The sequence below is a fragment of the Balaenoptera borealis genome (genome assembly GCF_965194805.1).
Source record: "Balaenoptera borealis genome assembly, chromosome: 15".
Lineage (NCBI taxonomy): Eukaryota > Metazoa > Chordata > Mammalia > Artiodactyla > Balaenopteridae > Balaenoptera > Balaenoptera borealis.
Genome location: NC_138871.1, coordinates 36867324 through 36891733, shown reverse-complemented (window position 1 = coordinate 36891733; position 24410 = coordinate 36867324). Strand labels below are relative to the sequence as shown.

Genomic DNA, 24410 nt, shown 5'->3' with positions numbered 1-24410 from the left:
CACATCCATGATGCTGGCCCTGTTTGCAAGAATGGTTGAAGGGCCCGGCTGCCCTGCCTCAGATGAGATAATGATGCTCTGGACTGGGGGTGGGAAAGAAAGCCTGTGGCTTTGACTACAAACGTGTCATTGAGAAAGGGGGCTCCGTGTTCTGCTCTTTTGCCCTACACACCCACCTCTTCACCAGGTCAGACCTCAGAAACCACTGGGAACTGGGAAGATAAAAGCAGGGAAGACCTGAAACTTGCGTCCAAGGCTTCCAATGAAAACTTGGGAAACAGAAAAAAATTAAGCTATCTATAATCCTACCGTCCAGAGAGAGCGACTGTTAAAATTTTGTGTGATTTGTAATATATATTTATACAAAATTTGTAAAGGTAAACATTTCTCATGCCACTGAATACACTGCTAGAAAAGTTTTAAATATAACTTCTCATTTTAAGGTGAGGATTTGGTGGTGGTTTGCACAGTGAATTCTGGAGGGAAGAGTCTGTCAACAGAGAGCCTGGTCAGAAGATAAATGCAAGAATCCCAGAGGGGATCTGGGCTGAAGGCCTGCAAAGAGGAGAGAAGGGAAGGGACTGGATGAGGCTCAAAAATAGAATGTGGAGCAAAAAAAGCAAGTCATCAAAGATTCCATCTATTTCTAGTTCAAAAGGCAAATACAACTAAATACTGTGTTATTCAGGAACACATACATAACCATTACAACTATAAAGCAAAACAAAATTCAGAAAGGTAGTTCCCGAGAGAAGCCAGTGAGGCAGATGTGTTCAGAAATGGGCACACAGGGGCTTCTTAAGGAGCTGGTAATTGTCCATTTCTTAGGCTGGGTGGTAGACACGTGAGCGGCCAATTATTTTTTGAACAGTACCCTTTCATCTTATACAGGCACACCTCAGAGACATTGCTGGTTTGGTTCCAGACCACCACAGTAAAGCAAATATTGCAATAAAGCAAGTCACGAATTTTTTGGTTTCTCAGTGCGTGTAAAAGTTATGTTTACATTCCACTGTAGTCTATTAAGTGTGCAATAACATAATGTCTAAAAAACAACGTACATACCTTAATTTAAAAATACTTTATTAGGCAGTTTGGGATTGACATGTACACACTGCTATATTTAAAATGGATAACCAACAAGGACCTACTGTATAGCACAGGGAACTCTGCTCAATATTATGTGACAGACTAAGTGCGAAAATAATTTGAAAAAGAATAGATACATGTATATGTGTAACTGAATCACTTTGCTGTACACCTGAAACTAACACAACATTGTTAGTCAACTATACTCCAATATAAAATTAAAAGTTTAAAAAAATACTTTATTGCTAAAAAAAATGTTAAACATCTTCTGCGCCTTTAGAGAGTCATAATCTCTTTGCTGGTGGAGGGTCTCACCTCGATGTTGATGCTGCTGACTGACCAGGGTGGTGGATGCTGAAGGCTGGGGTGGATGTGGCAGTTTATTAAAATGAGACAACAATGAAGTTTGGCCCATAGATTGATTCTTCCTTTCATGAACAATTTCTCTGTAGCATGCAATTCTGTTTGATAGTATTTTACCCGGAGTAGAACTTCGTTCAAAATTGGACTCGGTCCTCTCAAACCATGCCGCTGCTTTATCAACTAAGTTTATGTAATGTTCTAAATCCTTTCTTGTCATTTCAACAATCTTCACAGCATCTTCACCAGGAGTAGATTCCACCTCAAGAAACCACTTTCTTTGCTTATCCATAAAAAGCAACTCCTCATCTGTTAAAGTTTTATCATGAGATTGCAGCAATTCACTCACCTCTTCAGGCAGCACTTCTAATTCTAGTTCTCTTGCTATTTCTACCACGTCTGCAGTTACTTCCTCCACTGAAGTCTTGAACCCTCAAAGTCATCCATGAGGGTTGGAATCAACTTCTTCCAAACTCCTGTTAATATTGATATTTTGACCTCTTCCCATGAATCACAAATGTTCTTAATGACATCTAGAATGGTCAATCCTTTCTGGAAGGTTTTCAATTGACTTTGCCCAGATCCATTAGAGAAATCACTATCTATGGCAGGTATAGCCTTATGAAATATAGTTCTTCAATAATAAGACTTGAAAGTAGAAATTATTCCTTGATCCATGGGCTGCAGAATGGATGTTGTGTTAGCAGGCATGAAAACATTAATCTCATTGTACCTCTCCATCAGAGCTCTTGGGTGACCAGGTGCATTGTCAAGGAGCTGAAAGGAATCTTTCTTTTTTAACACTAGGTCTAAACAGTAGGCTTAAAATGTTCAGAAAACCATGTAGTAAACAGATGTGCTGTCAACCAGGCTTTGTTGTTCCATTTATAGAGCACAGCCAGAGTAGGTTTAGAATAATTCATAAGGGCTCTAGGATTTTTGGAATGGTAAATTAGCACTGGCTTTGACTTCAAGTCACCAGCTGCATTAGCCTTTAACAAGAGAGTCAGCTTGTCCTTTGAAGTTTTGAAACCAGGCATCGACTTCTCCTCTCTAACTATGAAAGTCCTAAGTGACATCTTCCAATAGAAGGCTGTTTCTTCCACATTGAAAATCTGTTGTTTAGTGTAGCCACCTTCATTAATTATCTTAGCTGGATCTTCTGGATAACTTGCTGCAGCTTCTATGTCAGCACTTGCTGCTTCACCCTGCACTTTTATGTTCTGGAAATGGCTTCTTTCCTTAAACCTCACGAACCAACCTCTAATAGCTTCAGACTTTTCTTCTGCAGCTTCCTCGCTCCTCTCACCCTTCATAGAATTGAAGAGCGTTAAGGTCTTGCTCTGGATTAGACTTTGGCTTAAGGGCATGCTGTGGCTGGTTTGCTCTTCTAACCACTAAAACTTTCTCCATATCAGCAATAAGGCTGTTTTGTTTTCTTATTATTGTGTGTTCACTTTTAATTTCCTTCAAGAACTTTTCCTTTGCATTCACAACTTGGTTTAGCTTTCAGCCTGTCTCCTCAACTTTTGACACGCCTTCCTCACTAAGCTTAATCGTTTCTAGCTTTTGATTTAAAGTGAGAGACTTGTGACTCTTCCTTTCACTTGAACACTTAGAGACCATTGTAAGGTTATTAACTGGTCTAATTTCAACATTGTTGTTGAAGCAGTCAGAACACAACAGGTATCAATTAAGTTTGCTGTCTCATATGGGTGTGGCTTGTGGTGCCCCAAAACAATAGTAATATCAAAGATCACTGATCACAGATCACCATAACAAATATAATAACAAGGAAAAAATTCGAAATATTTCAAGAATTACCAAAATGTGACACAAAGACATGAAGTGAATAAATGCTGTTGGGAAAATGACACCAATAGACTTGTTTGATGTAGGGTTGCCACAAACCTTCAATTTGTAAAAAACACAATACCTGTGAAGTGCAGTAAATTGAAGCGCAATAAAAATGAAGTCTATGCATGATATAGTCTAGGCCAATATATCTTAGGCCAATTCCAAAAGATAAGGTTTTCCACAACCTCACTCTTCCGTATAATGAGGCTTCGCCGGACAGGTTACACAAACCGGGGCTCTTCTGCCAAAACACTCCCACCCTTTTTGTCTTCTTCACTACCCACATAAGGTAATCTTGTTCTTAAACAGCTGGCTGGAGTATATTTATTGGAAAGTGTCATTTCTGAGCTGAGACCAGCAGCAATGCAAGCATCCACCAGAATATGGATACACAGACACGTGAATATATGCAGGTCTAATCATGCATGGCCAGGGGCTGGAAAAGCTTTCTGCTCTGAAAGCATCTGCCTTGCAGGATGAGTAGCAGGTGATTATCATGCTCTTCCAGCTTCTGCAGCAGCCACCCCAAACCAAATCTAGGATGCTGAAGGGGTATAGTAGCTGCCAAGGGTCTCACAGGGTCCACTTCAGGTTATGGGAAGACAAACAGTTACATGGTGATTGGGTTGACATGCTACATGAGGTACTTTCAGCAGGTTCACAGACAAGCATTTTTTATTCTAATATTATATACATAATATATTTTATTCTAATAGTATATGCATATTACATATGTCACTGACACCTAAAAGCAATGATTATTGCTTTGAGCAAAGCTTAGCTAAAGCAGAGAGCCAAGTTAACTTGAATTAATGGTTTAAAAACTCCCTACATATAATAGTGTAACTGGTGCCTAGAGATAGTACAAATCATGAAGGTGGTTCACTTTGGTGGTACCTGAAGATGCGAAACATTGCACAGGGACTTGGCAGTTCTTAAGAAACTGGAATATGGGCAGCCTTATCCTACGACCTCAAACACAGCTTGTGACCCAAGAGACTATCGTAAACCTCTCCTCATTCCAATAATAATTCTATTTTGATCTCCTTTTCTCTGCCAGTCTCTGGCAAAGTGCTCTACATACATTAGCTCATATGCATGTAAGCGAGCAATATTTCTGTTTGATACCCCTCCTCCGGCTCCTCTGTGTCTTCATCATCACCTTCATCACAAGGCATTGGTGCTGGGGCCTCTGAAAGAATCCACCCTGGCAAAGTCAATCCTGTACCCATTCCTGTTGTTACACTGAAGAGTAACAGCACAAACTCACCTGAACTTATATAAAAGATACCTACAACATTATTTCGCAATGTGTAAGGGTATCAAGTCAACACTTTGTACACCTTAAACTTACACAATGTTATATGTCAATTACATCTCAATAAAGCTGGAAAGGGGTAGAAAAAGAAATACCTAAAATGGAATTGAAAAGATAAACAATTTGACTCATTTTTGGTATAATTTTGTAGTGCACACCCCTCACCGACCCCGAACCTCTGTGTTTTCACGTTTTTAACAGAGGCAGAAGCACCCTGTGCACATTACCCCACTGGAATAGTTTGAAATCTAACCACTTCATCTCTAGTATAGAAAGTCAGTGTAGGAAATATGAATTCTGATAAACAGGCCCTTGTTTTACGTGACAGTCTGGCGCAAAACAAAATGGATGAGTTATAAATCTCTTTAAGTAATTATTTTATAGTATATACTCAATAGACCTTTAACTCTGCCATTACTCCCATTCATAACATGCCACAAGAATAGAGAAAAAATATATCAACAACTGAGCACCTTTTTTAAAAATGCTGGTAATAGAGTTCTAGCAGCCTCTGGGCAAAGCATTTCTATGATGATTCACAGATCAGGTAGGGCTAGGATAAAAGGGTGCTGAGGATAAAAGCTTAGCTTACTTTAGTTTAGTTTAGTTTTGTTTTGTTTCATCAGAGTAAACTTCTCTAAAATGATAGTAATCCCAAATATGGAACGTCTACAAATTAAAGAGAGATCTATCATATGTGGGTAAATTTAGAAAGGAATTTAAAGGTATTTTTAGGGTAACATTTGCTAATAGATGATGCATGCTCATGGAACAAAATTCAAAGATACAAAAAGATAGATAATAGAAAATAAGTTTCTCTCCCATCCTAGCCTCCCAGTTACCTCCCAGGAGGCAAACATTGCTACCAGTTTCATAAATATTTCCATATAAATATACATTTGATATATATAAAAGTTAATATATGCATTACATTTATTTTTGTAATGTAACTGATAGTATTTTACACTGTTTCTGCATCTTTCTTTTTTCACTTAACAGTGTATCTTTTTTTATTTATTTATTTATTTTATTTATGGCTGTGTTGGGTCCCCGTCTCCGTGCGAGGGCTTTCCCCAGCTGCGGCGAGCGGGGGCCACTCCCCATCGCGGTGCGCGGGCCTCCCACCGTCACGGCCTCTCCCGTTGCGGAGCACAGGCTCCAGACGCGCAGGCTCAGCAATTGTGGCTCACGGGCCTAGTCGCTCCGCGGCATGTGGGATCCTCCCAGACCAGGGCTCGAACCCGTGTCCCCTGCATCGGCAGGCAGACCCTCAACCACTGCGCCACCAGGGAAGCCCTTAACAGTGTATCTTAAAGATACTTCACTATCAGTACAAAAAGAGGTTGCTTTAATCTTCTTCAAGGCTACGTAATATAGATGTATATGGATATAGTACCATAATTGTAGGACATTTATATTGTTTCTAACCTTTTGTTAGTACAAACACTGCAACTACCAATGACTTCACAAGTGTGTACTGCGTCTGTAGCATATACTCGCAAGAGTGGAATTGCTGGAACCAAGGGTATATACATTTAAAGCATTTTTAAAATTATATTTATTTTATTTATTTTATTTTTGGCTGAGTTGGGTCTTCATTGCTGTGCACAGGCTTTCTCTAGTTGCGGTGAGCGGGGGCTACTCTTTGTTGTGGTGCATGGGCTTCTCATTGCAGTGGCTTCTCTTGTTGCGGACCACGGGCTCTAGGCGCGCCGGCTTCAGTAGTTGTGGCTCACGGGCTCTAGAGCACAGGCTCAGTAATTGTGGTGCATGGGCTTAGTTGCTCCGCGGCATGTGGGATCTTCCCGGACCAGGGCTTGAACAAGTGTCCCCTGCATTGGCAGGTGGATTCTTAACCACTGTGCCACCAGGGAAGCCCTCAAGGGTATATACATTTAAAAATGTGATGGCTATTGCCAAATTGTCTTTCACAGGGGGACCTACTATCAAATGGGTATTTTATAATGCACTGTAACAATTGCTACTGTGGTCATTCTTAAACTTTATTAAATGCTTCTGCAGTAATAGGGCATGATTTTTCCACAGCAAAATCATGTTTAATACAGTTAACCCTTGAACAACACAGGTTTGAATTGTGTGGGTGTGCTTATAGGAGGATTTCTTTCAATAGCACTACAGGATTGTGGTTGGTTGAATCCACGGATACAGAAACTTGGATACAGAGGAACCCCATAGGGATATGAAAGGCCCACTCTAAATTATACTCGGATTTTTGACTGCACAGAGGGTGGGAGGGTCAGTGTTCCGACCCCCTCGCTTTGTTCAAGGGCCAACTATATTGTTTTTACAGATACCCCTCACTTTATACACTAGGTGTTAGCAAGAATGGCACATTGGATATTCTGCGTTCTTAGAATTGCCTGCATGGTAACCAAACTGTGGTTTAGTTAGGCTTTTAAAAATGGGCCTCTACAGAGCTTAGAGGATTTTTAGAGCATTGAAAAGACTTTGTATGATATTATAAAGATGAATGTATGTTGTTATACAGTTGTCCAAACCCATAGAATGTACAATGCCAAGAATGAACCTTAAGGTAAGCTGTGGACTTCGGGTGACTATGATTCGTCAATGTAGACTCACCCCTGGTAAAAAAATGTACCACTCTGGTGAGTGATGTTGATAATGGGGGAGGCTATGCCCATGTAGGGGCAGAGGTTATATGGGAAATCTCCGTACATACCTCTCAATTTTGTTGCTCTAAAAAGAAGTCTCTTAAAAAGGCATATTAAAAATGCCTATATCTACATACATATATCTTTTTTGTTAATAAATGTAAAGGGCAGTATTTCTTTGGTCTACTCTGGAGTTTAGAAAGTGAAACTGAATAGAAACCAAGATGAAAGATAGTGATCAGTCTTCTTTTTTAGTGTTGACTGCAGCACAAACAACCAAATTATGAGAAATAAATTACAGTTTAAAAAAATCCCCTGTTTTAATTACTGCAAATGTTACTATGACTAGGTAAGAATTATTTTTAATCACCTATACTTACATGGGTGGTGTACATCTAAAAGCATCCAAAAACCCCAATTAAAAAAAAAAAAAAACACAACCCTAAGACAAACTTTGCTTTTGTTTGAAATCTGCAATGTTTTCCCTCTATATGCTTCCCCTACCAAATAAATTTTATGGTTAGAATTGCTGGTTTTTAGCAAATACAGAAAGTCAGCTAGAAACATCCTTTCTCTGAATTCAGTGGGTTTGCGTCTTACCCAGTTGGAGCAAATTCTTGGCGAATATATTTCATGAATTCACAAGAGACGAATTTATTTGACATGTTTAGGAGACATGTAAAATAAGGTCGTGTAGGTGTTAAAGCGTCAGAAAATCGGGGAATTCCCTGTGCCAAAGAGAGCTCCCTAGATCTGCAATTAATAGTTGGAATTATAAAGCAATGTGCAAAATAGAATTCTTCCTTAACACTGCCTATTAGAAGCTTCCATTCTAGGTAGGATTTTTCCTCCCTTCCTTCACGAAGGAGGGAAGAAGAGCGAGGGCGAGCTAGGTCTGCGGTCGGAGGAGTGTCTATAAATAGAAGGTGAAGTGTTCTAATACCGAGAGGGTGCGTCATAGCGTCCCTCCCTCGAGCTGCGAGAGTCCGGGCGGCCGCGGGAGCCACAGCGCGGCACCGGACGCCCGCCCGGCTTCCTGCTCCTGGCCCGGCCGGCCCGCGCCCGGCTCGCGCCCAGGATCTGGGGACCTGCGGGAAGGGAAGGGGAAGGGGTCCAGGGAGGTGTTCGGCGGCCCCCGCATCCCCCCAGCCTCAGGTGGCATCGGACCCAACCCCGGGTATCCCAGGACCGAGGCGCCCCTGCCCGGGTGGCAGCCGCGCGCCGCCGCCGCCCTCTTCCCACCCTACTCCCTGCGGGCGAAGGGAGAACAATAACCTGGAGCGCGCCTGGGAAGCGGAGACTCCAGGGCGCACAGACAATGCGAGGGGAGTTCCGAGGGGGCGGCCCCCGCGCGCCGCGCGCTCCCGCGGGTCTCCCTGAGGGTTAGGACCGCGGCTGCTGACCGGCCCACCCGGGCACTGTCGGAGGCCACGTGGAGGATATTTAGGTCTGTTGAAATCTAAAATCTGAAAGCGTCTGTTCAAGGCCGGGGAGAATTTCCGCTAGTCTAGATGGTACCTCATCAGGCGGTTAAAATACACACAGACAGCGTGTGATTTGGGTCCTTCTCTATTTCGGATTTGAATCTCAAAAGTCACTTGTGGAATTTCCATAGGCCTATCTTTTTGTAAACAGATCGTTCTGGGATTCCCCACCCAGGCTCTGGTCTTACTCTGCCTGTTCTTCCAGCTTGACCTGGTCTAGACCTCGAGATTTCAATCTGCCTCTCTCCCTCTCGATCTTTCTTTTTTTTTCTTCTCTCCCTCCCTCCCTCTCTTCCACAACATACAGTTTTGTTCCCTTTGTACCTTTTCTTGAAAGTGTGTGTGTTTGTGTGTGTGTGCTCCCGTGTGCGTGTCCTGCAGTTCCCTCTCCCTTCTGATTGGTGCCTCTGCTGGGTTCCCCTGCCCTTTCTTACGTGTTGATTTTATTTCAATCTTTCTCATAATCTGCTCCCTTCAATTCTTTCTTTGTTTTTCTTTCACAGGTAACTGCATTTGCATGATTTTTTGATTCCCATTACCTTAAGTTCTGTCCCATTAAGGAGTCAGAGTTTCCTGGAAAAAACCAAGAGGATTCCACAGCGTTTCATCTCAGGGAAATGTGTTGCAGTTCCACTTTCAGTGAGTCTGGAGTAGCTGGGATTTTTCTTATATATAGGTCAAGCCATCTTAGCTGAAGAAATCACAAACCTCTGTAATGTCTTGGGTGCTGGGCTGCTAACTTACAATAAAAAGGCATGCAGGGAAAGCAGGAAAAAATAGTATCTTTTTAATTTTCAAATTAGGTCTCTGAATATGGATTCTACACAAACACACATACACACACTTATTTTAAAGCAAAACTTTGATCATACCGTATTTGAAAGTCAGGACACTGGCATCTTTCACTCACCCATTAAGTGTCATCTCCCTGGTCATCTTTTTGCACTTTTTCCCATCTGTGGAATGGCTGACCACTTGCCTCTTTCCTCTGAGTCTGGTCTGGAGTACAAAGTACAACCCTTTATCAACCACACTAATCAGAAACAGCTCCTAGACTTGGGACCTGAAAAAAAGCCAGGCAAAAGATTGGTTAAAGTTTTAACAAAAAGCATACCTTTTGTGGCTAAAATATTTGGAGGTGAGAATGGATGTGAGTGGCTGGAGGTGAGGTTGGAGTTGGGCAATCATTACACAGATCCAGGAGGCATTTTGTTCTGCCAGAGCTGACCCTCAGGTTGGGAGGGGGCTGAACATAGAACAAATCAGATAATGTCAGAAATAAACTTGGTGCTGCCATGACAAAGGGAAAAAAAAACAAAACAAAACCCAACAACATCCAAAGGAGAAAAAGAGTCCCCTGACTGATGAGAAGGGAGTAGAAGGTAACTGGCAGCTTTGTCTTTTTCAGCACCATCTGTGGAGGGCAGGGGTCTCCTCCCTCCTGCCACCACTTCCGCCTGCCTTTCGGACTTACCAAACCCACTTTCCTCCAGCCAGGGCGCAGGTTGAAAGTGGATCAAGAGCAAGCTTCTTGAACAAGCCTATTCACATAAGCCACCCTCATACCCTTCAAAAAATTGTGAGGATTTGGGAGCCCAAAGGTCAGGCCCAGCCACCAGGATTAAGACTCAAAACTAAATTGACCTTATTGAAATTTACTTTATGCTAGGCACTCTGCTATCAGCTCTAACACTGTATCTCATTTAATCTTCACAAGACTTTGGGACAGATATTACCACCCTCCCTTTACACATACGAAAACCAAGGCACAGAGTAATAGCTAAGAGCTTATTTGCCCAAAGTCACAAGGCTAGTGAGCAGTAGACCAGAACTCAAACCCTAGTCTAGCTCCAAAGCCTACACAGGTTGACAACAGCTCCAGAGATGAGCCAACTCTAGGTCAGCAGGCATCTGAGGAGTACCAGACACGCTCAGGGCTTCATGAGGGCAGCACAGGCTGGAGATGTTTGTCTAGCAATGGCTCTGGAGTCAAACTGCCTAGGTTCAAATCCTACCTACATCCTTTCCCAGCTCTATGACTTTAGACAAGTCAATTAACCCCTCTCTGCCTCAGTTTTCTTATCTGCAAAATGGGATGATGATGGTACTAGTGCTTCTCTCATAGGGCTGTTACGAGGCTTAAATGAGAGAATGGATCAAAAGCACAGTCCGTGGCATACTGTAAGTCCTCTCGCTGGTGTAAGCTGTTATTGTGATAACTGTTCAACTTCAACTTGACATAGGATGAGCCCCCTGAGACTGACGGAGGCGGAAGGCGACAGGGGGATTCCCGCTTCAGGTGTACATTCCCCAGCTAAGAAAATAAAGCAAAACCAGACAACAGAAAGACTTGTGAAGTTAGAACTTTAGCAAAAGACTGGAAAGAAGCTTAAGCATAATATAAGACCCTTAATTCCATCCCCCTTCACCCCCAGCCCACACCCTTCCTGCTGAAAGAGCAAATGAAGCTTCCACAGAACGAGCAGCAGTGTGGGGGAATGAGGCAAGAGTCTTGACTGGCTGCCAGATGAGCCAAGTTTAAGTACAAGTTGTAACTTTGAGTAAGTCACTTAATTTCTCTGAGCCTAAATTTCCACATCTGTAAAATGAGTCAGAGTGGATTTTTTTGGGGCGGGGAGGGAGGTCTGCCCATCATCTCCCTCTCTTCTTCTGGGAACTGTTTCTCTACCACACCCCAAGTATTGGACCTCCATTTTCTAATAGGACTCCACCTCCCTGGCCATAGTTGATTAGTTCAGGAGTCAGCACCTGACCAAACCTGGACCAATCAGAAAGCTTGCTTGAGATTTTTGTTTTTGTTGTTGAACTGGAACTGGGAAAATAGTCAACATCTCTGTGTAAAGTGTGTAGAATGGGGCTCAGGACCACTTGACAGTCCTGGTTCTGCCACGTGAAGTTTAAGAGCTAACATGCAGTGAAAAGCAGAGGTAAGAGATCATTCTGGTGGCATTTGGATCAGGTGTCTTTGAGACCCATGTATACTGCCTGGCCTGCCGTTAAATGAGACACTAAGGTGATTCCAATCAAATTTCCTTTTTGCATAAGCTGGTTCAAGTTTGTTTTCTGTCAGTTGCAAACCCCATACCCCTGACTGATACAGACTAGTTTATTTCTAAGATCCCTTTAGCTCTAAATGTCTATGCTTTTATACAAAAAAAATAAATGAATGGTGTTCAAATTGGGCTATGTCTCATAACCTTGTTTAGGTGTATGGAATAATCAAAGATTAAAAAAAAGAAGAAACTTCATTTAACTCACAAGTGTAGAATAGGTTCAAGACTCTTTATAGCATTTTATTATACCTAAATGAAAGAAACAAATAGGTCAAAAGCTGGTGTTTTGGTGAACTGTGAGGAAATCAGCCATTAAATTATAAAACTTGGTTTCAAAACTGTTGATGTGGTGACTTGGTTTTGAAATTGAATCCACTTTTTTCCTATGCCCAGTAGAACACGAGAGGGAAATTAGTAACTTTGGCGTGACGAAGACCAAGAATTTAGAAAGACTCCATGACAGTGTCGCTACTCTGAATTCCTTAGTTTCCCTACACTACCTAGTTAGCAATGAGTGAGTGAAGTCTTTTCTTTCTTTTGGTTTAAACAGCTATAGCTATCTAATTCTCCACTTCTGATTTCTACTCTAATCCATCCTTCTATCTGTGTATTATTAAAAATAACTTATATTTAGCTTTCAACAAAATTTTTTTGGTTTCTTAGCATTTATGAATTTCAATATATAAAACTTCGCAATTTTTCCCATGGTAAAATAACTCAGGAATATCTGGTAACAATAACTCTTCTATTTACTTTTAATGACCTCTCCTCAATATTAAATTTGAAAGGCAGGCATATGTGTCTATATTTATATCTGTAACTGTGTTTTATTCTTCTCATTCTACTAGAGTTAATTCTTGATAACTAATGGTATGAGCGATGGTGCTTTCAGAGATAGTATTAATTGAAATCCAACCCTACAGAAAATTATGAGATCTCATTTTATGCTATTACTGTCATTTTAATCTCCCCAGAAAAAAAATCTTAAACCAGCGCTTACATGTATAAAAGTAAAACTGTTTTGGGTTTCACAGACTCTTTTAGGTTCCTTTTTTAGTTGAAGACCTCATAAGATGTAAAATCATAGGTAAGTGAGAAGAAGTAAGAAGAGGTAGGGGAAGCTGGAGCTTGTTTAAGCCACTACTGAGATATTAATACACTTGAATAACAAAACATTGGTGATGTGGGATAGACCTGGAATATCAGTGGTGCCTAATGACTGGCTCTGACTCTCAAGATCATCATCTGGAGCCCAGCAGGAACCCAACTATCAAGATCACCCCTAATGAGGGACTTCCCTGGTGGTCCAGCAGTTAAAACTCCACACTCCCAATGCAGGGGGCCTGGGGTTCGATCCCTGGTCAGGGAAATAGATCCTGCATGCCGCAACTAAATATCCCGCACGCCACAAGGAGAGTCCCGCGTGCCACAACTAAGATCCGGTGCAGCCAAATAAATAAATAAAGATTAAGATCACCCCTAGTGAAAGGTCAGGGCCACGAATATAAAAACTTCTGTTTTATTGCCACTTAATAACCTTTGTGCAATCCTTCCTCTCAGGGTACTCCTAACCGGAGTCAGCTGACCTCAGCCATGCGGTGGGCCGTCTAACCCATACGCACCACAACCCTGTCATCGTCTTCTGTGTCCTTTGTTCTGTCCAATGTTAGACTCCTGCTCAAACACCTCTTTGCTCTGCCCTCATCTCCACCACATCTTGACCACAGAATATCCTGCCTCAGTTGACTATTTCTTTCCTTATGTCTTGGTACCACCTCATTAAAATTGAAGGCCATCAGGGGTCGATTTCCTAGGAGACAGTGGGTGGGTGGAGTCTGCAGGGAGCTCTCCTGGACACTTGGCTTTTAATCTCCTTTCACTCTGATTATTGTGTGTGGCAGATCCGTCGTGCCTGTTCTTTGTACAGTTCCTGCTTTGACCGGGGCGAATTTGGCTTACTCTTAGTTCCCTTTATCCACCCTTTGCTACTTACACAGTTGGAAAGAAATACCCGGCTCTACCTAACAGTTAGAAATACACTCAATAGGGGATGTGCAACCACTGCCCACACGTACAGAGAGTTACACGCCCTCACTTTATAGGTACATATTTAATAGAGGAACCCATATGTGTCAACAGTGGCTCTCTTGCATTTGAGTCAAGCCAAGCATCAGAAGACTGGTAGTCAATAGACCGGCACCATGATGTGCAAGTGGTGAGCTGCAAACCCTGCACAGGTGGGCGAGTTCAGAATCACGAACAGAATGTATTTTTGCTACAATGTAACATACAATCACCACAACAGTGTCAGTCAATGAGTATTGCAACTTGGTGTGGACACAACTTGTGTCTGCACCACTTGCTGGAAATACCTTAAATACTAAAGAAGTTACATCTAATGCTAGAATATGGATAGATGTATGTAGATGTATGGTCAGGGAAGTAAAGTGCTGATAACCACCATGGGAACAGTAGATAATTTTGTAATTACTGTGAGACATTGTTTTGTAATCACTGTTCACTTCTTTAGCCTTATTTTGAATCTTTTTATTTCTTCAAGTGCACAACCAAATATTCAGGCACTGAAACTACGTCATGAGCACAAAAACGACACTGAATTATTAGAACACCCATGATGAAGAGGAGTGGGGAAAGTGGAAGGGGTTAGGCAGACATTAGTGCAGATCGGTTTTCTGCAATGAGGATGGACATGCACACGAATTCCCAGACCCAGCAGGGAAGCCTCCTAGCCTATGATGAGAGTAAGGACTCTGTCTGAGAAATTACTTAATCATTCATTCTTTTTAAGTTCCATCAATAAATGTTTACTGGGCACCTGTGATATGCCATGTATTGTGTCCTGGGAGGTGGAGATATGACAGCAGGCACACTGTCTCTGCTCTCAATGAGTTGTTATTCTAGTTGGGGAGAAGGACAAAAGCCAAGTAAATAGAAAATACTGACAAGTGCAGATGTGTTATGAAGAAAGCTCACAAGGGGCTGAAATAGAGCATGGTGTGTTTGGGGAAGAGACGCTTTTTAGAGAGAGTGATCTGGGAAGGCCTGAGGACAATAAGAACTTCTAATTTTTATTTCCCTCTTCAGCTCTTAGCAGCCAGCAAACAGCCTCCTTAGTTACCAGGGAGACTTCAGGGAGAGAAGCTCTGCCTGTTGCCCTGTATGAAGTAACCGCTTCGTAGATTTCAAATGAATGAAGGATGGTATGGAATCACCACTGATTCAGTGGTATAGAAAAACTTAATGAGGAGCGCTCAAAGTATCTCAGAGATAAAAGAGGGAAAGTCAGTTACTTGAGATAACGAGGAGTGGGCAGTGTCAAAGAGATAAAGGAGGGGCTTTCAATGAGTACCACAAAGTGGAACATGTAGGGAATAAAGGGGATAAAAATTCAGCAGGTATTTACTGAGCATCTCCTACGTGCCAGGCACTGTGGGAGAGCAGACATCAGTGATGAAGACTGAACCAGCCACCCAGCCTGCTGACAGGGGTCAGACCTGAGTACCAGAGAAGGCAGCTGGACACCTGGAGCCCAGAGTGGGCACCCTGCAGAGCCCAGTATTTGCCCAACTGAAAAACCCAGCACTAATTTAATAGCTAATATGGGACAGAGATGAAGAGCGGATTTTTGCTTTTAAAAGACTTACTTCAGGACTTCCCTGGTGGCGCGGTGGTTAAGAATCCACCTGCCAATGCAGGGGACATGGGTTCGAGCCCTGGTCCGGGAAGATCCCACATGCCGCGGAGCAACTAAGCCCGTGCGCCACAACTACTGAGCCTGCGCTCTAGAGCTTTCGAGCCACAACTACTGAAGCCTGTGCACCTAGAGCCCGTGCTCTGCAACAAGAGAAGCCACTGCAATGAGAAGCCCACGCATCGCAACGAAGAGTAGCCCCTGCTCTCTGCAACTAGAGAAAGCCCGTGTGCAGCAACGAAGACCCAAGGCAGCCAAAAATAAACAATAAAACATATATATATAATTAATTAATTTTTAAAAAGACTCTTGTAAAATAAATAAACAAATAAATAAAAATAAAAGACTTACTTCACTTTCCCTCCCCCATCCTCATCCCCCATAGTCCAGATTTTGTGATGGATCAGACTCTTGGCAGAGAAGAAAAAAAAAAAAATCCATTCAATGCTCAACCTCTGGGCCCTTAGATTTTATTTTTCCTTTAATACCAACAAGTTTCTTGCCCCTGTAGGGCTACAGTCTAGCAGGGGAGATCAACAGGTATCAAGACATCACATGGAGAAATAAAGGCAAGTTTATTCTGATCTAATATGAACAGTGGCTATCTCAGAGAGCTGGGGTTTGGGTGATTTTTATTGTCTCCCTTGTCCTTTTATGTAATGTTCAAAATTGTTGCAATGAACACATATTATTTATATTATCATGAAAAAAGTTACATTTAATATTTTTTTAAAAGGAAAAACATACAAATAAATGCTATATTATAACTGTGGGGAGAATCAGAAAAAAGAAGTTCATGGTGCTTGGGAAGGAATCACAGGGAAGGGACCTGCTCAGATGAGTCTGAGAAGGCTTCCTGGAAGAGAAGCTCCTGTGCAAATAAGAACGTGGAAACAGGAGAAAATTAAATGGTAAAACCACATACAACAGATGCAGGCAAAGATATGCTTAAAGCAGGGGTTCTGAATCTGGAGGGCTGAGGGTAAAAGTCAGGGGCTCAATGAACACGAATGGGAAAAATTTAACATATCTCTTTTTCCTAACGTATAATTGAAATTTAGCATTCCATTCCATTTTGAATGCAAACAACAAATACAGTAATATCAGCAGTACCTATGACTTTGTCAGCAGTAAAAATCTCAGATATTTTCAAATCATATAAAAGCTGTTGCTTATGTCTTGGAGTACCTTTAACACTTATTATCTTTTCAAAATTACTGTAGCGATTAAACTCACCATTAGATCATGTTAATTAATATTTTAATGAAGAAGTGTACATTACTATATCACAATTTATATGTTGCTATGTGTATTTTGTTTCTTTCATAATCCCATTCATTTTATTTTATGCATTTAAAAACATTATTCCAAAAAGGGATCCAGGAAAGGGGTCCTGTAGGCTTTACTAGATAGTCAAGGAGGTCCATGGCACAAAAATGGTTAAACATCTTTGCCTGAAAGAGAAGGAATGGCCCCCGGTCTGATTATATTTTGTATAGGAAGTCACAATCAGCGTGAGAATTGATGAACCAATAAGAAGCTTAGAAATGAGAAAAATAACATCTCTTTTCCAGCTCACAAAGCCAAAGAGTTGATTTGAGGACACAGGCCACCAGGACTGATACCAGCCTTTAAGAGTATCCAGGTTGGGCTTCCCTGGTGGCGCAGTGGTTGAGAATCTGCCTGCCAAGGCAGGGGACAAGGGTTCGAGCCCTGGTCTGGGAAGATCCCACGTGCCGCGGAGCAACTAGGCCCGTGAGCCACAACTACTGAGCCTGCGCGTCTGGAGCCTGTGCTCCGCAACAAGAGAGGCCGCGATAGTGAGAGGCGCGCGCACCGCGATGAAGAGTGGCCCCCACTTGCCGCAACTAGAGAAAGCCCTCGCACAGAAACGAAGACCCAACACAGCCATAAATAAATAAGTAAATAAATAAAATTTAAAAAAAAAAAAGAGTATCCAGGTAATTCCTCTTGCTCAGCCTTCCTGTTTGCCAAGCAACCTGCTGGTTTTCATGTGGTTTCCTAAGCAAGTTTGCACGTAGGGAGAGAAATCCAATCAGCAAACGTGAGACTACGGTCAGCTTGTGAGGGATTCAGAGTTCTTATTTCTTTCTTTCTTCTTTTTTTTTTTTTTAGCCGTGCCTCGCGACTTGCAGGACCTTAGTCCCCCGACCAGGGATTGAACCTGGACTCCCGAAGTGAGAGCGCCGAGTCCTAACCACTGGACCACCAGGAAATTCCCCAGATTTCTTGTTTCAAATTCAAGTTGAACAACACCAAATGGTGGTGAGGGTGTGGAGCAACAGGAACTCTCATTCATTTCTGGTGAGAATGCAAAATAGTATGGCTGTTTTGGAACACAGTTTGGCAGTTTCTTATGAAGCTAAGACTATTCTTACCATATGATCCAGCAATGTTGATATTTGCCCAAATGAACTGAAAACTTATGTCCACACAAAAACTTGCACAGGAATGTTTACAGCAACTTTATTCATAATTGCCTAAACTTGGAAGCAACCAAGATATCCTTTAGGAGGTGAATGGATTAAAAAAAAAACTGTGTTACATCCAGATAAGGAATATTATCTGGTGCTAAAAAGATATGAGCATTCAAGCCATGGAAAGACATGGAGGAACCTTAAAAGCATATTACTAAATGAAAGAAGCCAACCTGAAAAAGCTACACAGTGTGTGATTTCAACTCTATCACATTCTAGTAAAAGCAAAACTATGGAGACAATAAAAACATCAGTGGTTGCCAGGGATTGTGGGAGGGAGGGATGAATAGGTGCAACACAGAGGATTTTTAGGGCAGTGAAACTACTCCGTATGATACTATACTATATGATATTATATGATACTCTGTACGATACATGTCATGACATATTTGTCAAAACCTATAGAATGTACAACACCAAGAGTGAACCCTAAGGTAAACTATGGACTACTTTGAGTGATTATGATGTGTCAGTCAATATGGGTTCATAGATTGTGACAAATGTATCACTCTGGTGCAGGATTTTGATATAAGGGAGGCAGCATGTATATGGACACAGAGGATATATGGGGACACTCTGTACCTTCTACTCAGTTTTGCTTCTACTCAGTTTTGCTGCGAATGGACACAGAGGATATATGAGGACACTCTGTACCTTCTACTCAGTTTTGCTGCTCTAAAAATCATCTGTTTTTTAAAAATTCAAATTGAAATGTTTACATCAGTCATTGTGAGTTGGGCTAATGTGAGTCTGCTGCTGAGAGATGGAGTCCCCTCTAGTGTGCCAGGAGGGTCAGCCCATCTTCCTGGACTGAAATAAATGGACCCAGGTGGTTCTCCCAGCCTCAAATGCTCTTTTCTTTTCCAGAGAATTGCTTCTCATCTGTTAAGGCCCAGGCATGGTGTAATGTCTTTCTGTTTCCCTCCTTGGCATCGCTAAAGGGCTCCTTCTACACTCCCCTTGCGATTAGCAGAGGTTGGTGCCCCGCTCTGGGGTGGCGCACATCACCTGGTGCTGCAGGTCGCTGCTGTTGTGTGTCTCTCACTGGACTGTGAGTTCCTCAAGGGCAAAGGTCACCTCTTTATCATTTTTCAATCTCCCCAGCATCTGGCACATTAAAGCTGTCTAGAAGAGTGACAGTATCGGACCTGTGTTTTGAGGCAATTCCACTGGCAGCGATGTGGAGGAAGGCTTGGGGAGTGAGAGGTGAGGGACAAGGAGACTCTTCCAAGGTGCTTGGCAACATTCCCACCGAAAGACGATGAGGTTCTGCAAGAAGTCAGTAGCAGAGAGAATGGCAAAAAGGGAATGGAGGTAGAATCATGAAACTTGAGCAATGGGTTAGATGGTGGGGAAGAGGGGAAGGAGGACTGGAAATCTGGAAACCTCTAGAGCCTCCTTATTGGTCTTTTGGCATTAGTCCTTGCTCTCCTAAGAACTATACAGGCTGTTTTCAACACAGTGGCCAGTGAGTTGATTAAAAAATTAGAATTATTTTCTGCTTCCCCTCAAAACCTTCCAATTCTTTCCTGGTGATCCTTACCATAGTTCTCACAATGGTCTATAAGGTCCTACTTGCTCCAGCCCCACCCCTTGCCTCCTTTCCTACTGGAACCCAGTTCCCACTGCCCTCTCCCTTGCATCCTGTGCTCCAGCTGCATGTCGCACGCTCCCATCCCAGTTTCTTTGCACGCTCCATTCCCTCCGCCTGGAACCCTTCCCCCAGCTAGTGCCCTTGCTTCCTTTGGGTCTTTACCCAATTGACACCTCTTCACTGAGGCCTTTCCAGGCCACACTATTTAAAAGTGCAAAACCCTCCATCAATTCCGAGGCTCCTTCCCCCTTTACATTGTTCTTTTCCCTCATGCTGTCTAACATGCTATGTATTTCAGTTATTTTTCTGTTGGCCATGTTAGACTGTAAGCTCCATGAGGGCAGGGATTTTTGTCTGTTTTGCTCACTGCTCTATCCCAGGGCTAAGAACAGGCCTTATCCAGCACAGAGTTGAACAAATGCTCAATAAACAGTGGTGGATTGACTGACTGGATTTTCATGACTTGAGTCATAAGCTCCTTGGACATAAGCTCCTTGGACAAGGCCATAAGCTCCTTGGATGTAAGGATTCTCTCATGACCCATGTAGCACCTATCAGGTTTTGGGCATGTGGCAGATGACCAAGTGGACCCTGGGGAGTGAGTTGTCCTAGACTTGACCCCCTAGGGCTCCTTTTATCTCCTATTCACCACCAACTTGCTGACCTGCTTACACCCTGCCAGAAATACAGTCTGGATGGATGACAAGCTGGGGTCCTGTGAAGAATGAGCACATAAAACGCAGTTCAGCAAAGACACCACTCCTGGGTAGCTACACAGGCAGTACTGAAGAGTAGTCATTTACGGGGTCAAGATCATACTAGATTTCCCACTTTGTGAAGTGAAGCAGATAAAGTCTACCTTGTTGAGATGCTGTAAGGATCGGGCACGATGAATGTGACACATCCGTGGCAATGCTTGTACCTAGCGCGTGCCCAGTAAATGAGGGCTATTAGATGATGAAATGGGGTCAGTACTCCCCACCATCCAGTGCCGTGACAATGTTGATGGTAATGAATATGTGACTCATTACAAAGCCCAAGGCCACTTGGCAGCCTTACCTGCCGCAGGTTCTGAGGACACAGTTATTTCTTAAGGCTTCGAGCAAGACCTTGCCAAGACCCACTCAGGCATTTCACGCAGCTCATTTCCTTCCTCATCCAGCAGCATCAATGACTTTAGACATTAAACATTAGAAGAATGTATCTGTGTCATACTTTAAAACTGATTAGGACTGGGTCCAAAAATAATGTCAAAAGAATTCCCCAGTTCCCAGATAATAGCCACTGCTGTGAGCTGTTATAATATCACAATTAAAACAAGAGGGGTGCTGCCATCTTCTCTTCTCTTTCTCCCCTTTTTATATGGAGAAAAATGTGTTGTCTCTACCACTGGTGAACTTAAAAAAAAACAAACAAATCTTTGATCAATCCCATGAAATCGCATATTTTGACATGGCCTGACTTTTCCTCTGAACATTTTCCTTTTCCTTTTCTTCCTTTTGCACTTCAAAATTTCCCTCCAATTATTACTTCTGTTTGGCTCCTCCCCCGCCCCTTTCTGTTTGCATCTCTCTCTTCTTTGCCTGATGTACTTAGTCTTCAGTGAGTTGCTTTATGTTCACCCCCACTAGTCCTTCCAAGTGGGATCCCAAGTTCCTAAGCTCCTTTCCCCTCCTGTGTAATATTAATAGCTCTTTTGGCCTTTAAGTTATAGTTGATGCCACCGTGGCTCAGAAAGTTCCTAGCTTCACTTTTCCACCAAGTCCATTGAGTTTAGAAGCCCTGGTGCCTTCTGTTTAATGGCTAAGGGCTTAGAGAGACTCTCAGACTAGGAAAAAGGCATGTTCAGTACATCCTTGCTCCCTTACAGCTGGAAAGAGTTAACATGCAAACAGCGCTTTACAAATACTCAGCAGAGACTGAAATACCAGAAAAAGAAAGTGCTCTGCGTGTTGCTGTGTCCTTAAGGGCGATGGTGAGGCCAAGAGACCACAGCAGAGGCCGCGGCTGGTGTGGGTGACCCACTAGCCCCAGGCCACAGGTTTCAGAGGGGGATCCCTCCACTCCTTCTCCTGTTGTGACCCCCATCTCCACCTACCCCAGGTGCCCAGCTCACCTGGCCTCTGCTCCAGCCCTTTGGCAAACACAGCATGCCCGACAGAGCTGGACCTTGGCCCACTGCTTCTCCGTTGCCAACCAGCCAAGAGAACACCTGCTTTTCATTCTCTTCAGGGGAGTGTGAAGTTTCCCCTTGGGAAGAAAACCTGTGCCTGGGCTATAACCCTTCCCCCTTTTTTATTTATCCATCTAGCCTCACTCCAGAAGGTGTCCCGATGAGCCCCAACCTCTGCTCTCCGTGGCCCAGGATCACCTTGAGTTTCTGCAGTCAGTGACAGAGGGTCCGCGGTGTGCAAGTTGCCTCTATGGTTTTGTTTTCCTTTGTCTACATTTGGTTGGCATAAACACTTCTGAAAAATGGGCTGCAGCTGATGCCTTTTCATTTGGTTCCCGTTAACGAGAGGTTTATAAAACGACTCTTACTATGCAGAACACATGTTCTAAGTATACAGTTACTTGATGGATTGAAACAGTGCTGAGAGAGGCGGAACACATGTTTTGAAATATTCCTAAAATACATAATTACTCCATGGACCAATTGCATACATAATATACATTTTAATATACCATTTAACTGCTGTTTACCTAGGAGACAGAAACCTTTCTGGTCTCTCGGGTTAAACTATAGATTTTTAGAAACCCTCTAAACACATATTTACTTGATTCATTCTCATCTCTTGGATGATGAATCCTTTTCCAAAGAAGCAGCTTTACATGAAAAACAAGAGAATTCAATGCTCGGAGGTAGAGGCTACTAATGAAAAAACCAAAGGTTTTACCTTTCATGACTCAGGGATCACAATCCCAAAGATAGGCTTAACCCAAAAGCCCTAAAATTAATCCACATCACTGAAACTCACCCCCTCCCAACGCACCTGAATATTTTTTCATCATAACCCTTTCTGATGAAAATGTTTAAGTTGCATGATAGCAGCTTAAATGGCTGGAGAGCTCCATTTCTCCAAATTTATTATTATTGCCAACCATCTCTCCTAGTCCAAGGGAGAGCTCATAATCTTCCCCCCAAAAAACTTGCTTCTCCTCCCAGGTTCCCCGTTTCAAGAAATGGCACCAATATCCACCAGTGTTCATGGCAGAAAGCAAAATGCCATTCTTTACTCTTTCCTCCTGCCCTCTCTCTCTCTAGTAACTTCATGCAATCAGAAGCTATCTGGGCATGTTATTCAGCTTCTTTGTGCCTCAGTTTCCGTATCTATAAGAGGAGGATTATAATAGTACAGACCACATAAGGCTGTCACTGTAAGCTTTAAACATCAAGTGCCTCACACAGAGTAAGTGGTGTGTAAGTGTGTTCCTCTTTTTCCTCCTCTCCTCCACATACATTATCTTTATAATCTGTCTACTTCTCTCCATCACCACAGCCAATGCCCTGATTCGAGCTGCCATTCTTCCTCACCTCTGTCCCTAACTGGCTTCTGAGCATTCACTCTTTCTGACCACACCCTGCCCCACTCCAATCCATTCTTTGCAAGGAAGCCAGAGCTGTCCCCCATATTCAAATCGGAGCATGCCTGAAAGCTCCTCCATCATTCTGAGGATAAAGACCAACTTTTAGAAATGGTTTTCCAGGCCCTTCATGATCTGGCCCCTGGCTCCCACTCCAGCCCTGTCTGAACTCTAGAAGGTCTTGGTTACCAGAAGTCTGACTTCAGCATGAGTGACACAAAACAGTACACATGAAGGATTATGAAGCCTGGTCCTGCAACAAGGGGACCCTCTCAACATGACAGTTTCCAGAGAGCTCAGAAAACCGTGCTGTCTCCCCCAAATCCTTCCCCTACCAAAAGCCTATGACTCCACTGTTAGTTTTCTTAGCCTCATGAAACAACAGTACCCCTGAGAGGGGCAATACTTCCCTCTTATCTGTCGTGGACACCTGGCTTCTCATAACAAAGTATAGAAAAGTTTGGTTCATGCCCCAAGAAAGAACTGGGCATAGGCTAACAGGGGTTGGCCACCCTGTTTAAAGTGACAAACCACAGTCACCCAGGAAAACCTCTTAGTCTTGTGAGGGAAGTGGACCTGGTTCCTCCCAGGAGAGAGAATCAGAAGAAGCCACAGGAGAATGGTTCTCATTCTGTGTGCCTCAGACTTCTGTGGGGGGCATCTTAAAACACATTGTGGGTCCCACCCCAGGGATTCAGACTCAGAGGACCGGGGGTGGATCAGGGGTGGGGTCAATGGGCCTGTGAGGAACTACCTGGGCCCGGACTTCACCCTGAGACCATGACATCCCTGTGGCTGGTGTCATGGCAACACCTGAGCTTTACCTGCTTTATCTGCCCTCAGGCTGGGGGGGCAGAATGAATGAATGAAGGTCAAGGAATGAAGCTTGCAGCCTAACAGATGGGGGAGGCCAGCTTCAGCAAGGGTGTAACCACGAATAGCACTCACAGAAGCAGCTGCACCAGGGAGAGCTAAGGGCGGGGGTGGGGGGAGTGGGGCAGGTATAGGGGTGGAGGCACCCTTTTGTCCTGGCACCTCAGAGCCACTCACTCCGCGCCTGGCAGAGCCTTCAGCTTCCAAAGATCCAGGATCAGAGCCACCAGCCTTGAATTCTCTGAAGGCAACCTTCCCCTACCCCATTAGCAACCACCAACATCTGTGTCTGGGTTGATCACCCTCAGGGCCACTCACCCTCACGACGGAGTC

At 43.2% G+C, this 24410-nt stretch overlaps 1 long non-coding RNA gene across 1 annotated transcript in view; it reads left to right on the top strand.

The window, feature by feature from the left end:
• Window positions 1-24162, top strand: part of LOC309612143 — a 36872-nt gene extending 12710 nt beyond the window's left edge. The window contains exons 4-5 of the long non-coding RNA XR_014235008.1: window positions 17664-17852; window positions 21931-24162. This is a non-coding gene — a long non-coding RNA (uncharacterized lncRNA). The remainder of the gene's footprint in view (window positions 1-17663; window positions 17853-21930) is intronic.
• Window positions 24163-24410: the final 248 nt, after the last annotated feature.